The sequence below is a fragment of the Stigmatopora argus genome, chromosome 2 (genome assembly GCF_051989625.1).
Source record: "Stigmatopora argus isolate UIUO_Sarg chromosome 2, RoL_Sarg_1.0, whole genome shotgun sequence".
Taxonomy (NCBI): Eukaryota; Metazoa; Chordata; class Actinopteri; order Syngnathiformes; family Syngnathidae; genus Stigmatopora; species Stigmatopora argus.
Window position 1 is genome coordinate 12,659,264 of NC_135388.1, and position 13,859 is coordinate 12,673,122.

A 13,859-nucleotide genomic window follows, 5' to 3' on the forward strand; every position below is an offset into this window, starting at 1 on the left:
TCTCCACCACAAAATAAGTCTGTAGCAACTGTACTGTATGGCTATATCTGTTCTAATAAAAAGTATTACTTAATTCTATTTTTTTTATTTAAGACTAGTCTTGAGCACCTCCATGGCTCTTGTGAGGGTAAGCGGGATGGAAGATGAATCAATTAATTAATTATATCAAATCACAAGACACATATAAAGGCCAAGAAAATAAAAATAAAAATTGTATCAAGTTATCAGACATTTTTCTGTATTTTAATCTGAGCAGATCTTTCGTTGGGACATAATGTAGGAAGTAATATGTTCTGTTGTTTACCCCTGAATTGCTTTAGTATGATTTTGGAACTGCATTTTTTCAAGTTGAAGGTCAGTCATGGCACCATTTGGGTTGTTGTTGTTCTTCTGGACACTGATGTTGAAGTCCTGTTTCTCCTTCATTTGTGAAGCGGTCATCTTCAAACTCTGTAGCTATTTAGAATGAGCTGGGATCTATCGATTCCCTGAGACCAATTTAAGATTTTTTTGTATCAAGGCTGATTAATCAATTGTGGGATTACAGTTAGGAGTTGGGCAAGAAGGCAGCCGTCTGTAGGCTTGGTATTGGCAAGTAGAGGTCATGCGCATAGAATACTTGTTGGTGACTGTGTTGTTAGTAGGTTACGAGTTTGGCAGGAATAGGCAAGCTTTAGCCTGTAGTGGCGCTTGTGTGCTTCGTTCTAAGACTAATCTTAACGTTGGACAGTATTTACGATAGATAATACAACATTCAAACGTCAGTAGATTCATGGTTAAAATTGGTTAACGTACTATTATTTTTCCCACTTTTTCCCAGTTTTTTTTCCTGAAATATGAATATTGTACATGTGCATTAACTTTTTTGGTTTTGACCACTTAATATCTAACTGATGTGAATGTGGGATACAAACCAAAATGAGTTTGACAGCCTTGTCTTAAACAAGTGAGAGTAATGTTAAGACAATTTATGTACCTCACACATTAGTGAATTAGTAAACAAATACAAATTTAAATCAATTATTGTTATATCATTTTTTTCCATCAATCATTTTCTACTTCTGTCCTCTTTATATTTTGCTAGTTTTAACTGCAGAGAGTGTCCTTCAGAAGTAGATAATGTAATCATGGTTGGGGAGTTGCTGCTGTCAAGCAAGCCTTCTCGCTGCAATGTACGCACGCTGTGTGAGCATGTCAAACATCACACACCTGAACAGCTGTCTGGTTACCTCACCCCATCTTACAGGACACCGACTGTGGGAGCGGGTCATTGCAATATAGAAAAATAAAAAAACATCTCTTGTGACTGCACAAAAAACATAGTTGCTGCATTTGGATCATAGCAGGCTGCAGATTACACCTCACTGTAATTGCATTGTTAATTATCCAGAATTGAAGTTTAATTATACTGTCTTTATCAGCGAGGGGTTCACATGGGAGGCGATATTAGTAACATTTGACATTTCAAGTATCAATCAGATGTGGTTGACTGGCAGCTGTGACAAAGGGCACAGCATGGCTGCTGCAGGCAGTCGAGTGTTTGTGCTTGACACTGCTGCTCTCTGTGTACTCCAAACCTCCTTTATCTTCATCAGTCTCCGTTTTAATATTTGCCTGGAAGAGCGGAGCTTGAAGTTTTTTTTCTGGAAGATTTGCAAAATATATTCCGGCGGCTGAGTGGTTAGCGCGTCGGCCTCACAGTTCTGGGGTCCTGGGTTTCTTTGCACGTGCCGAAAGACAGCTGGGATAGACTCCAGCAACCCTCGTGAGCTTGTGAGGACAAGCGGTTCAGAAAATGAATGAATATTCCAGATTACCTGATTTTATTGACCTATGTGGAATCATGTTTCAATAGAAATCATCGACTTGTCTTTTCTTGGTACACATCTTCAAAGACTTAATTTTAAAGACAAGAGTCTAAGTGTGATGATGTACTATGGGCAAATACCCTCATTATCCCTCTCTCTTATTTCTTCCCTTCAGTAGCTTCATTCAACAGACTCTCTTCTCTCAATCTTCAAGCTGTAGCACGCTTTTACTCCCCGTTCTGTTTTGGACAGAGGCATGGCTGAGATCATAATTATATTTTGACACATGGCGTTACCCCCTAGAGCACTCAGATTTTAACTCAATGTGGGAATTGTCACAGCAACAGAGCTTGCTACTCTTAATTGGAGGGGAGGGCCAGGAGGACTGCCCACTAACCAGTGGTGGCAGTTTTAATGAGGTTATGTTTGTGCAGGAAGTCAAAGTTGTGACAGGAGGAAGCAGTCATTGGCCTGTTAAAGAGAGCAGATGACATCTCAAAGCCTGCTGCGCTTGTCGGTGAGAGGGGGACCTTCCTGCTCCTCTTTCTACAGGTGGAAACAGGCAATTAAAACGTGACTGAGGAACTAAAAACACCCAAGGTAGCCATGCCAATAAAAAACACACATTCAAGGAAAACCTGCTGATAGAAAAACAATTGCTAGATAAAATAAATGTTAACCTCTTGGCATGATTTCAACAAAAGCAATAATTACTTTTGGCAAAATTCTAATTAACAGCAGGGGTGGCTGGTGTGTGTGCGATAGCTGCCAACATCATACTATGATTTCTTCTGGATAGCTACTTCTGAGTAGACTAATGCAGAAAATAAGCAGGATTGCGTAAATATAAACTTTTGCATGTTCAGTTTGTGCCAAGTAAGCAAATCTTAAAAAATTGTAAGCATATGCCGGAAATCAGCACTGGGGGAATGCGATGACAAATTGTTGGTTATTAATACACATGACAAAGCACCATATAGCATGCACCATGTGAGCTCATCTCGTGACGCTGTTTGAGTGACAGGTATGTCTCGTTTCCCAGGGTGTGATAAGTAAATCAAATTGGATAAAAAATTACAACACCCTAAAGCACTTATTCGCTATGGGTGCCACTCTCTGCTTCCCAGTGAGGGTTCATTAGCTAATCAAAGGCCAACAAGAAGTCATCTTTGCCAAAAATTCAAGTTCCTACATTCCCGTTCTTTTGACTTCCAACCCTGTCTATTGAAACATTTAGAACAAGCTGGAAAAAGCCCAACATAAAATGGCTTTGGTATGAGTAAACACTGAACAAATGTTTTTTATTATTATTTTTCTAACCTAGTTTAAGTTTGTGATGTCAATACTTTTCCCCTAAAAGTAATGAGGGTGGCACCCTGGCACCTGCTATTGATAAGCCACTATGGATTAACATGGATTGTGAAGCTCTTTATGTAGCTCTTCTGTATACTTCTTCAAGAGAAGTTCAAGCTTGTTCTATAGTCTTGAAAGGCGAGACAAAGGTACTGAAAGGAAAAGTACAGACCTCTTTAGTCCCAACACTGGGCCTAGTGTTGTCCAGGTGCACCATGTCGAGGAAGTCTGCAGCTGTCAGATTTTGTGACTGTTGGTTCTCTGCCTCAAATAACCAGTTCAAAACTTTGAAGTCAGATTCCTTCAAGTCCTCTCGTCTGAAAAAGTGATTCAGTAAATGTATTCCATTCATTTCTCTAAGCAATATCCAACATTTAAATATCTTTACTGGCAATGTTTGAAGACAAAATATTCCCGACTGTTACACAAGTGTAATATTTGCTGTGCCATAGTGCCCCAATACCCAACTGTGCACTTTTCTCTGAGTCCACATGAATCAGTTGCATCACACATCTTGCGTATAAAAAACTGCCATAAAAAATCATGACTAGCTGCAGCGACCCTTGATGGGACAAACTAAAAGTCACATACACTGGAACTTAAAAACCACACATGTTGATTCAATAAGAGATTAAGTATACTCATGCTCAATCTTTTTAGCATGAATCTTTTGGCTGGGGTCTTATTCGACATAATTCATGATTGTGAATAGTGCTTTAAAGTTTTGTGGCTTTTGGGGCACATCTTCCCTTAATTTTCAGTTGAAATTAGAAATACATGACCTCAGTCAAAACCTTTCTACTGGATAACAATGATGAACCTGCCAAAACAGTTGTATTGAACATTTCAATTCGTGACTTTAAGTTACTTTATTGTACCAATCTGACCCATTTATTTAGTTGGAGACCAGAGTGAACAACTGCACATATTCAATCAGGTTCATATTTAAAAAGAATAGTAATACGTATGAAGAAAATGAACACTCATGTTGTTTTGCTTAGCGACTGTTCCATGCTGGTCCATTCATAAATTAACCGTTTCTTCCTTCCAGTTGTCAGATCTATTTACCATTTCAATAGTTCTAGTTCTTGGTCAAGAAAACATAAGCAATTTGGTGTAGTGTAGCTTTGTCATCAACTTCTATGCTCCAAAGCGATACATTACTGCTCTGTTTACATATTGAGCATCCTGTGTACAATCTGGTACATTAACGGACTTCACATGTCCGAAAGGGACTTTTGGCTTCCAAATTGCCTCCTCTCTCATATCACAAACTTAATGGAGGCGCTTTGTCCTCCGTAACAATACGTGGCTTCACACAATTTAAAAGGAGTCCTTCCTGCCATAGCTCAGATAAGAATCAGCTGCTCGGTGTATAGATTGGAACGGGCCCTCAAAGGTTGTCTGGAGGTCTTTCTGTGTTTAGCTCTGCTTTCAAACAAACACTGTGGCACTCGCTTAGAAACCACAGTGCTTGGATCTGCTGTGACCTTGTATGACATTAGGTCACAGGGTAAATCCAGTGGTCAGAAAGCAGCAAGGTCACTGTGTCTTCTGAAGGAGGCTGTCAGGTCAGATTTTGCAAACCATATATAATGAGGTCTTTATGTAAAAGAACCCAAAAGCAATGCTATGATGAACATCTTATTTTATCCTCGCATGTTACATTAAATATTTCCAATTTATCAGACCAATGAGAGCACCTCATAGCAAGACGTCGGCATGCGCTATTTTCGCATTACTGTTGAAAATAACACTTGAGCTTTAAACTTGTTCTGCTTTGACTTATGACATGAAAATTGAGCAATTATCCAATTTAGGGAGTCAAGATGTAACAGAGCAAGAGTAAATGGGTTACTCTTTGACCCCTTTTTTCTTCAGCTTCATCCACACAAGGATATGTAGTATTCAAAACAAATGGGTAAACTATATTGTTACTTCAGCATATCAAACCAGTATCACATGAATTGTGTAACAGCAGAGTTTCTTAGTTAAATTGCAAAAAACTATTAGCATTTCTTCCAATTGGATCTTCCAAAAAAAAATACTGAATTTGTTTGAACGTTACCGAGCAGATGAATTTTATATTGTTGACTCGGTAGTACTTTTTCTAGTGTTTTTAATCAGTCAAATCGGTCTTTTAATAAAGTTTACATCCTCTTGTTTCATGACATATTTGTAATTCAATACAAAATTATCTAGTATAGAAATACTAAAGTAATACCTGTGAGTCCATAAACCAGGTGTCAGTGTAAATGTGTTATACAATGCAGACTTTGAGGCTCGACACTGATCACCTCTGGTTAAACCAAGAATCCTTAATATGCCAAGGTGGCCTCAGCCCAGCTTTTCTAACATTAATAATGCAGAACATTTTCCTAATGAAGGAACATATTTTTTCTTTTCCATTTGTCTTTCAACATGTTAGATCGCTGTGTTAATCAAGGCTTTTACTTCCACATCCCCCCCCTTGTAATGGCATATGCAATGGAGAGAAAAGGTCACGGTGGTAATAGACTGATCTGTAGTCCTCAGGGAGATTCTCTCTTTCCCTTCCTTTCTTTTCCATGCCCCTCTTCTTCTGACACGTCCCAGTCAGGCGGTCTTCATCCTCATCTGCCCCCCGCTGTGCTCTGCCCAGCACACCAGGATTTCAATCACTGGGCTAAATGAAATTATTAAGAGGTGTAAAACTTATTAATCATTAAATTAACTAAATGAGCCTTCAAGTGCTAGCTCAGATGAATGGCATGGCGTCCTCTAATACAATTTGTGTCTACAACAGGTGAAGGTCAGTGGGATGTGAGGACTTTTCCTTCATCAAATTCTATGCATGTCACCCCTCAGGAGCTATTTTCTGAGTGACGAGAGTAGCAGTAGGCCAAACAAACCAAACAATTCTCATTTGGTTGGACATCTTCCTATGTAAAGGCAGTGGTTAAAATGTATCAGAAGAGCCAGAAAAAAAGAAATGCTTTGAACAAAGACATTTTGAATATCAATGAGTTCTAATGCTTTGCCATTTTCAACAAGAATGCTGAAATTCTAACGGAATTACCCCAATTTAAAATGACCAACTCAGCTTCTCTAAAAGGACATAAAATAATCAATGTTAGCATTCTCGTGACAATAGATATAAATGACTGACAGTGATTAACTTCTGTAATAACCATATGTTTTCTTGGACTTTTCATGAACTTCCTATACCGTTTTTCTCATCTGGTGTTTGCGGCTAAACATGAAAAAAACACTGAAGTGCTTCTCTTAAAAATGTTAATTCAAATAGCAATTTACACAAGTATGTGTGCTTTATAATAATCAATTGTATATGGTTTTAATACAAATATGATTAAATAATTAGTCTGTGATCAATATGGTATTGATTGCTATTCAAACAAGGGATTAGAGCTTTGTCTTCTCCCTGGGCACTTCAACATTCATGATCTTGAAGTGTTCGACAAGCTGACCAAATGACCTGTGCAACATTGACCAAGTTTTCATCAATATAGGATTTTCAAGAACTAAAGGGTTGTGAGAAAATACTAAACTTGAACACAGAAGCATTGCAACATTTTTCCAATGACTCATGAGCATCCTCACAAAATTGAGTCTGCTCTGCCCTTGCTTCTAAAACCTTATCCTGTACAGACTAGCCCAGCTTATTGTCGAGATGGATACCAAGGTACTTGTGTTTCAAAAACCTCTCAACTCTACATCAATGAGCAGTTCATGGGCAATCTTTGTGATTAAATTTTAGATCACCTCAGTTGTCTTTGAGGAGTTCAGGATTACACCATTACGCTACCACTATAAAATTGGAGGTGACTCAATCAACTCCTCTCAGTTCATAAGGAAAAGTTCATTTGTTGCTGATTAACTTTGAGCGAGAGAAAATTGATGACACTTGTATGATGTCTCAACATCTGAATACAGTTTCAAAGAGTTTTTCAGATCCACCTGCCTTACGATATGCAACACATTGGTAGTAGCTCATAAGGTTTATCCTCTTATTTTCCCTGATGTACCCGAGTGTCGAGCCCTAGAGAGTGATTGTTATGTCCATGAAGAGTGACTCCTTCATGCTCCGCTGACTCGATTGCCATGCAAAGAGACATCAACGATCAGAGTCGATGTTTACACAACAGCGACTCAGTGTCATGTCTTGTGGAACAAGAGCAGATATGAACATCTGTGTGTTTCAGTCTGTAAACACTAAATATGGCATAATTTGCAATACAAAAATGATTTAAATTATTTTTAGTCATTATCGTTATGTGTTGTAAATATTATGTTCCTATGTAATGACTTGATTTGTTGTAATTAATTAATAATATTACGCAATTCATCTTCAAAATTTTCCTATAGTCCTCCTTACTACTGTTGAAAATTAAAGATATATTTTTATCTATAAACAAAACCTATGTTTTTGTTCCCTTTTAACCTCATTGTTGAATGAGACAAAAACAAACATGCAAACATATTGCCAAATTGAACACAATGGGCGCCCACAAAACCCGCTGTTTTTTCCCAGTTGTGCCTTTGTTTCGTGTGGGCTCATTTGCGGTGGAATTCATCTCTGTAAAGGATGCAAATACCTTGCTCTTGCCTGAATGAAGAGTAATTTACAATCATCTATATTAACTAGACTGTATTTTACCATTACAATAAGCGCAGACAATAGCATATATCCTTGTTCATTCACTATGCAGCTAGTGAATAGAATGTGCGTGCTTCCTATGTTCTGAGAAAATGCGCCACATGCATCTCCCTCTGCACTTTGTGTAATAGATAATGTGAAGATGCTGATATCCCACAATAAACTATTCCTTTCTTTTGCTAATCCCATTTCTATAGTGTTGCAACATTGACAATTGGGGTGTATTATTTCTCATTCATATTACAACAATGTTTTAACATTGAGCATTCAGAAGTGAAATATCCTGGCAAATACCTTGGTATTCAGGAGGATGATAGCTCTGCCAGTGGTTACTAAATATCTCAGGCAACTAGAATGTGTTGTCTGAAATTGCAGCTGAAGGACAGTTATTGCAGATGATTGAGATGATTATTTAGACAAACAAGATTTCAAATATATTACATAGCTGCTAACAGTAAATCAAGAGAGACATTTATAATTTAATTTTACAATCAAAATCACCGAAGTTCATGTCCAGAAAAGGATTGTACTTTAATACTATACACTAGTTAAAGTGCTCTGTAAGGGTTTTTACCCTAACAAAAAACATATTTACCGTACTTGTTAAAACTCATCAGTACTACTTTAGCTAAACAGGCTTAAATAGGCCACTTTTTTTATTTATTTATTTTTTTTAGAAACCATGCCTGAGGAAAAACAACCATAAATAGCAGACGTGACGAAGAGTATATTTTTCTGTGCACCTACGGGAACACCACTTTCATGGAACTATCACAAAATATCTGCCTCTATTTAACAACAAAATGTAAAAATAATTGGACAGATCCAATAGAGTAGAAGCCCTAAGTTTCTTTAAACAAAACATACATTGAAATTAAGGGCACAACTCTCGTATTGTCTTTAGAAGAGGCACAAAGCTGCCTTCCACAGGTGAAAGCGCCACAGGCATCTGAGAGGATTTCAAATGACCAAACATAAATACCAATAATCCCCCCAAATCCCGATAAATTCTAGTGTAACACTATCATGATTAAGTTATTACAATATTGTAGCCATGGACCTCATACATGGAGAGGTGAGTCTGATACAAAGAGATATTTGAAGTGAGGCGACATTATAATTTTGCTTGCAGTTTTAAAACTGCAAACTCCTTTTAAAGGACTAATTATGAAGGGGAGATCAAAAATGAAAGAATTAGCCTATAAAGTTGAAAAGCACTCATCTGTCACTCTTCTTCCAACAGTAATGCCGTTCTCTGGCCCTTAATGAGAAGAAAAACGACACCTTAAAATGAACTCCCCTACCTCTCTCTTTTTTTATATGACTTGCTTTAATAAATTACTGTCTAATAAGAACTTTTATGATGGCAGCATATGTTGCTTTTTATCGGTGAAAATAATTGTATTCTTAGATCACCTGCCTATTCTTAGCATGTGAACGAGACTAGCAGAGCCAACAAAATGGTATAGTTTCACAGTGTCTGCACAAGTACTTCTCATTTGCTTCGTTACGCCTCTCGCTTTCTTTTTCTATTTCCCGATACACCTTCATAGGCACCACCCCCCGCTCACCACTTTCCACTTGACTGTTGCCTGGAGAGGCCTGCACTTGCATGCCAAGAGGCACTTTTAAATCCACAACAGCCTCCACCCCAACATCCACACACGGTCTTCTTATTTATTTATTTTTTTGTTGGAGTTCCCATTGAACTGTGACACATGCCACTTGACAGGTGATACAGTACACTTGATGTTATCTGGTCCAGGTTAGAGATTTATCCTCTTGAGTGATGAGAGACTGTCACTGCGTTGTTTATCAACGTTGGCTTGTGAAAGTAAGCAAGACGGCAATAACTGCGATGGATGTTTTTTTTTTCCTTTTTTCGGTGAAATCAAATGGTGAAAACATCTAATTACGCGAAATGAGCAGATATAATATTTTGGTACAATTTTAAAATCTGATCAAACCTAATAATTATCTATGATATAGTAATCTTTAATGCTCGCATTGTTGTTTTTGTTATAACACTACTAACTACAAGCTAAAGGCAATGCATTACCAAATCCAGTTACTTATAAAAAAAGTTTGTTTCCTGACCTTTTTCCTATATTCATATCTGTTCTCCACAATCAAGAGACATGTGTAAAATGAAACAATAAAGAACAACACAAGGATTATTGTTACAATAATTATTTATTAAAGTTAAAATATCTTTAGCACTGGTTAAAAATTAGACACTTCCTTCTACCATGAGCGCCTTTGCTTTAATGCTGTAACAATGTTCAAAATAAACACTCTGAAATCACACATTTTCACCCAACACCCTCCATTTCAATAATCAGAAAATGTTACTAGGGCAGAGGCAATGTTTTAGGAATAAAAATTGAAATTATGGCATTTTCATTGCTATTTACTCCTGCTTCAGTTTTTTTTAAATATATGCATATATATTTATATGTATTTACTTTTTTGGGAATATTGCACCCTTGTTTCATTTGCCTCGTCAAAATAGCAGCACAATTAACTGCTGGTGATCCCCCCCATGCTTGGCCATTATTACTTTTTATCTAAACTGTGTCCCATGGAATTTAATCAACTGTATAAGACCCTAAGAACCCCTTAAATTAACATCATTTGTATGCACATGGAGATAAATATGCGATTTTTGTTTTCCTCTTACACATTTGGAACACTAAAATGATTTATGGTCTTTTCTTGCCTCAGCCTTACCTTTATGAAACATACAAACATGGACTAATAATACAAGCACTGGACTGTAAATGTCAGACCGATGCATCAGTAAGAAAGAAAGATTAACAGTAAAGACATACCTTGTTGTTTTAATCATTTACAAACCATATGATTTTCAATTTTTCACTTTTTTTTTCTTTTTCACCTTCCATGCCAAATGAGAATTCCGGATTACAAAAGTACCTGAACAAATTGCTTGGATATTAGCATGCATAGGTATTTCATATTTACATCCTATTTACAAACGTACTTGAAAGATGAAGCAAAGGTTTAGTTTTCCTTCCCACTGCATGTTTCATTTATGATTTTAGAATAATGAACAAATGTGGTTTGTATTTTACACCACACATGCACATACATTAAAGTAAAATGCTTTACTGTATTAGCAATGATCTTTAACCCACCGATGTTACAAATGGATAGCTTCATTCTATGACTGGCTGTGGATTTGACGGCGGTGTCACAACATTGCATAACAGAGTTTGTCTCTTTTATAACGCCAGTCTCTGCACAGGGTACTTGGAAAAGTTAATTTATGATGTTAACTGTGCCGTGAAAGGAAAAGCAAACAGGAAAGAGCATGCACAGCACCGGGGAAGGACATTAAGCTGAGGCCATATCTTTCTCTCTCTGTCTGTCCAGTGAAAACATCATGTAAGAAGACACATCACCATCCATCATTGCAGACAAACTGAGAGGATCTTTCGGTGGTGATCCGGCTATCAGCAGGTACACACCTCTGAAACCAGATTGGTTTTAGTCTATGGAAAATGCAATACAAAACAAAAGGCATCGTTTGGAAACTTTTTTTTTTCCTTTCTTTTTTTCTTTTCTTACAAAAACAAGAAAAATGTTCATTTAAATAATAACACGGTGTCTTTATATTTATATGTACATTTACGTATCGGTTACCATATTAGTAAAAAAAAAGGAAGACGTGGATATAGTTAGCCTGCAGACATGATTTATGATTCATGGTTAGGTAACCTCCTCATGGTGTATTGCAGTCAGGAAATATATATTGCTCAGTAAGTAAGAAAATCATTAGCATCATATCCTCAGTTCTCCCCACAAGCACAGGTCCATTGTCCACACTCAGCCTCTCATATAGGCAGTGCTGCATCCTCACAGGGGGTCCATAAACACTCGATTTCACATTACTGAGCTTGATAAAGGAGGCACGTGACTCCAGGAGCATGTTAATGTGCTTTCCCGTGAAGCTTATCTCAGACTGGGGTCACAGGGGCCAAGTGGCAAGGGGCTGATCGCCATTGCAATAAGACCCTAGAAGCGGTTAGTGCAGCTTACGACCCCTCTGACGACAACAGAGCCAGCCCAGGGCCTACTTTTTAGAATAATCAAAGTGTTTATTCAAGCCCATGTGGGAAATAATGCACACCTTTACAACAGTATGGGGCATACTCAAATTAACCTTTTCTAACTGAGATGAGGGCCTATTGTGATACCAGGAGGCATAATTGTTGACCTGCAGCACTTTTTACAAATCCATAAATCCAGTCCTCAACATAAATGATTATCTTCATTGAGATTGCCGGTAAGTGCTTTCATGAAATTAAAAACAAATGACTTTGACCTAAATTAAAATATTATTGGGCCCAATCCCACTAAATTCATTGTAGATTTTGATCGTCGTTTTTGCATTCTCAGCCGTTGTTTTTAAATGTGATGAAGACATCTCGGCTGTCCGAACAATTTCAAGCCAGTGTAAGTAGTGTTTATATTTTAATAAGTACATGTGTTAAACTAAAACCATAAATTAATAAATGAGGTAAAACCTCTTTCTTAGGTAGATGGGCAGATATTAAATGCTACAAATATTTCACTTCTGTTAAACTGAAGGATTATGCTTTGTTCACAGCAGGGAGGTCAGTATGCATCTTATCCTCTTCAACCAATTGACTCTATATTGTTCTGATAACTCTGAACAGGAGCAAGCCATTTTTTTACATGGTCTTAACTAAGTCAGTCTCAGATACCAGGAAGTCAATTGGATGTTTTTTTAAAAATACATTAGCTTCATCAATTGTGATTCAAAGCATGAAAACTGAGTAGCAAATCAAATATGTCAGAAACCAGACCGTACAACTAAACCTAAACCACAGTGGGACTTTACGTGCCTACACCTTCTGGCTTTTACTATATTCATTTAGACATTATGATTTCACATACTCATTAAAAACGATCTTTCTTGCGAGCTTTGACCAAATTGCAATAGCATTACTCTCAGGTCTGTCTGTTTTCATTCTGTAATCTTCGGGGGAAATTTCATCCAAGGAAGTGCTTTGTTGGCTAATTGTTCACCCAAAAGACAAGCGTATATCTGGCCAGAATAATGGAGGGTGGGCTTTAAAGTCTCTATCATTCATCCTCGGCATTATCTGTACCTCAGTCTTTGGCCTAAACTCCTCGTCTTCTGGACTTGCAACTTCTATCTTTAAGTCATGAACAAGCCAGCATGTCTTTGAGCATTTCAATGTATGCCGAACACAAATAAAGCTTCTAAATAGTAGTTTTTATGCCTGTGGGTGGGGATTAAGAGCAAAGCAATTGCCGCAAACTGTCTCACAGTAATCCTTCACCTTTGATTTAACTACTCCAAATATGTCTGGATTGAGGTCACTGTTAATTCTTACACCTGGCCAGTGATCAGACACTTTGCATCAGTGTGACAGCAAACACATTTCAGTTACGATGTTAGTTTGAAACTTTTTCCTTTAAAACTCAAATATTCTTAGTGGGTTTCCCATATTGCCTGTGGTGACATTGATTGGGTGTTAAGTCAGATGGACATGGACTTCTGAAGTAGTTGAAAGAATGGGTAAAAAGGTATAATCAGATACAGGCCCCATAAGTTAATTAGCTGAAAGTGTGCTGGGGTCGGCATTATTCTCCATTCTGACTAACACATACTGTATGTATTCCAAGTATGGAAAGGAGCCGATACAACATTCAGTATGTTCATCTAAATGTGATTATACTCAGGATGGCCAAATGGGAAGACAGATCGATACATTGATTAACTGATGTTGGGAATTTAGTCAATCGTGGGGAGTTAAGAGATTGTAGAAATGCGAGCTCAGAGAAGGGAATTTAACATAGTAGAGGACTGGATTCATACCATTTGTATCCCAACAGTCCACCCACATATCATGTTAATATCCATCAAACATGGCCAATGGGTAATATATCTTTGACCTGTGATTACGCTAACAGCTTATTGTTTGCACACTGAACAAACCCATCATACTGACGACCTGTTTATATGCTGC

The 13,859-nt window shown here is 37.5% G+C and overlaps 1 long non-coding RNA gene across 4 annotated transcripts in view; it reads left to right on the forward strand.

Moving 5' to 3' along the window:
* LOC144090620 (uncharacterized) overlaps positions 1-11,299 on the forward strand; it is a 129,749-nt gene extending 118,450 nt beyond the window's left edge. For 3 of the 4 annotated variants that reach the window (XR_013305461.1, XR_013305462.1, XR_013305465.1), the window contains one exon: positions 11,212-11,299. This is a non-coding gene — a long non-coding RNA (uncharacterized LOC144090620). Of the gene's footprint in view, positions 1-8,495; positions 8,584-11,211 lie in introns of those variants that run through there. The other variant, XR_013305468.1, reaches the window with a different exon arrangement.
* The last annotated feature ends 2,560 nt before the right edge of the window (positions 11,300-13,859 follow it).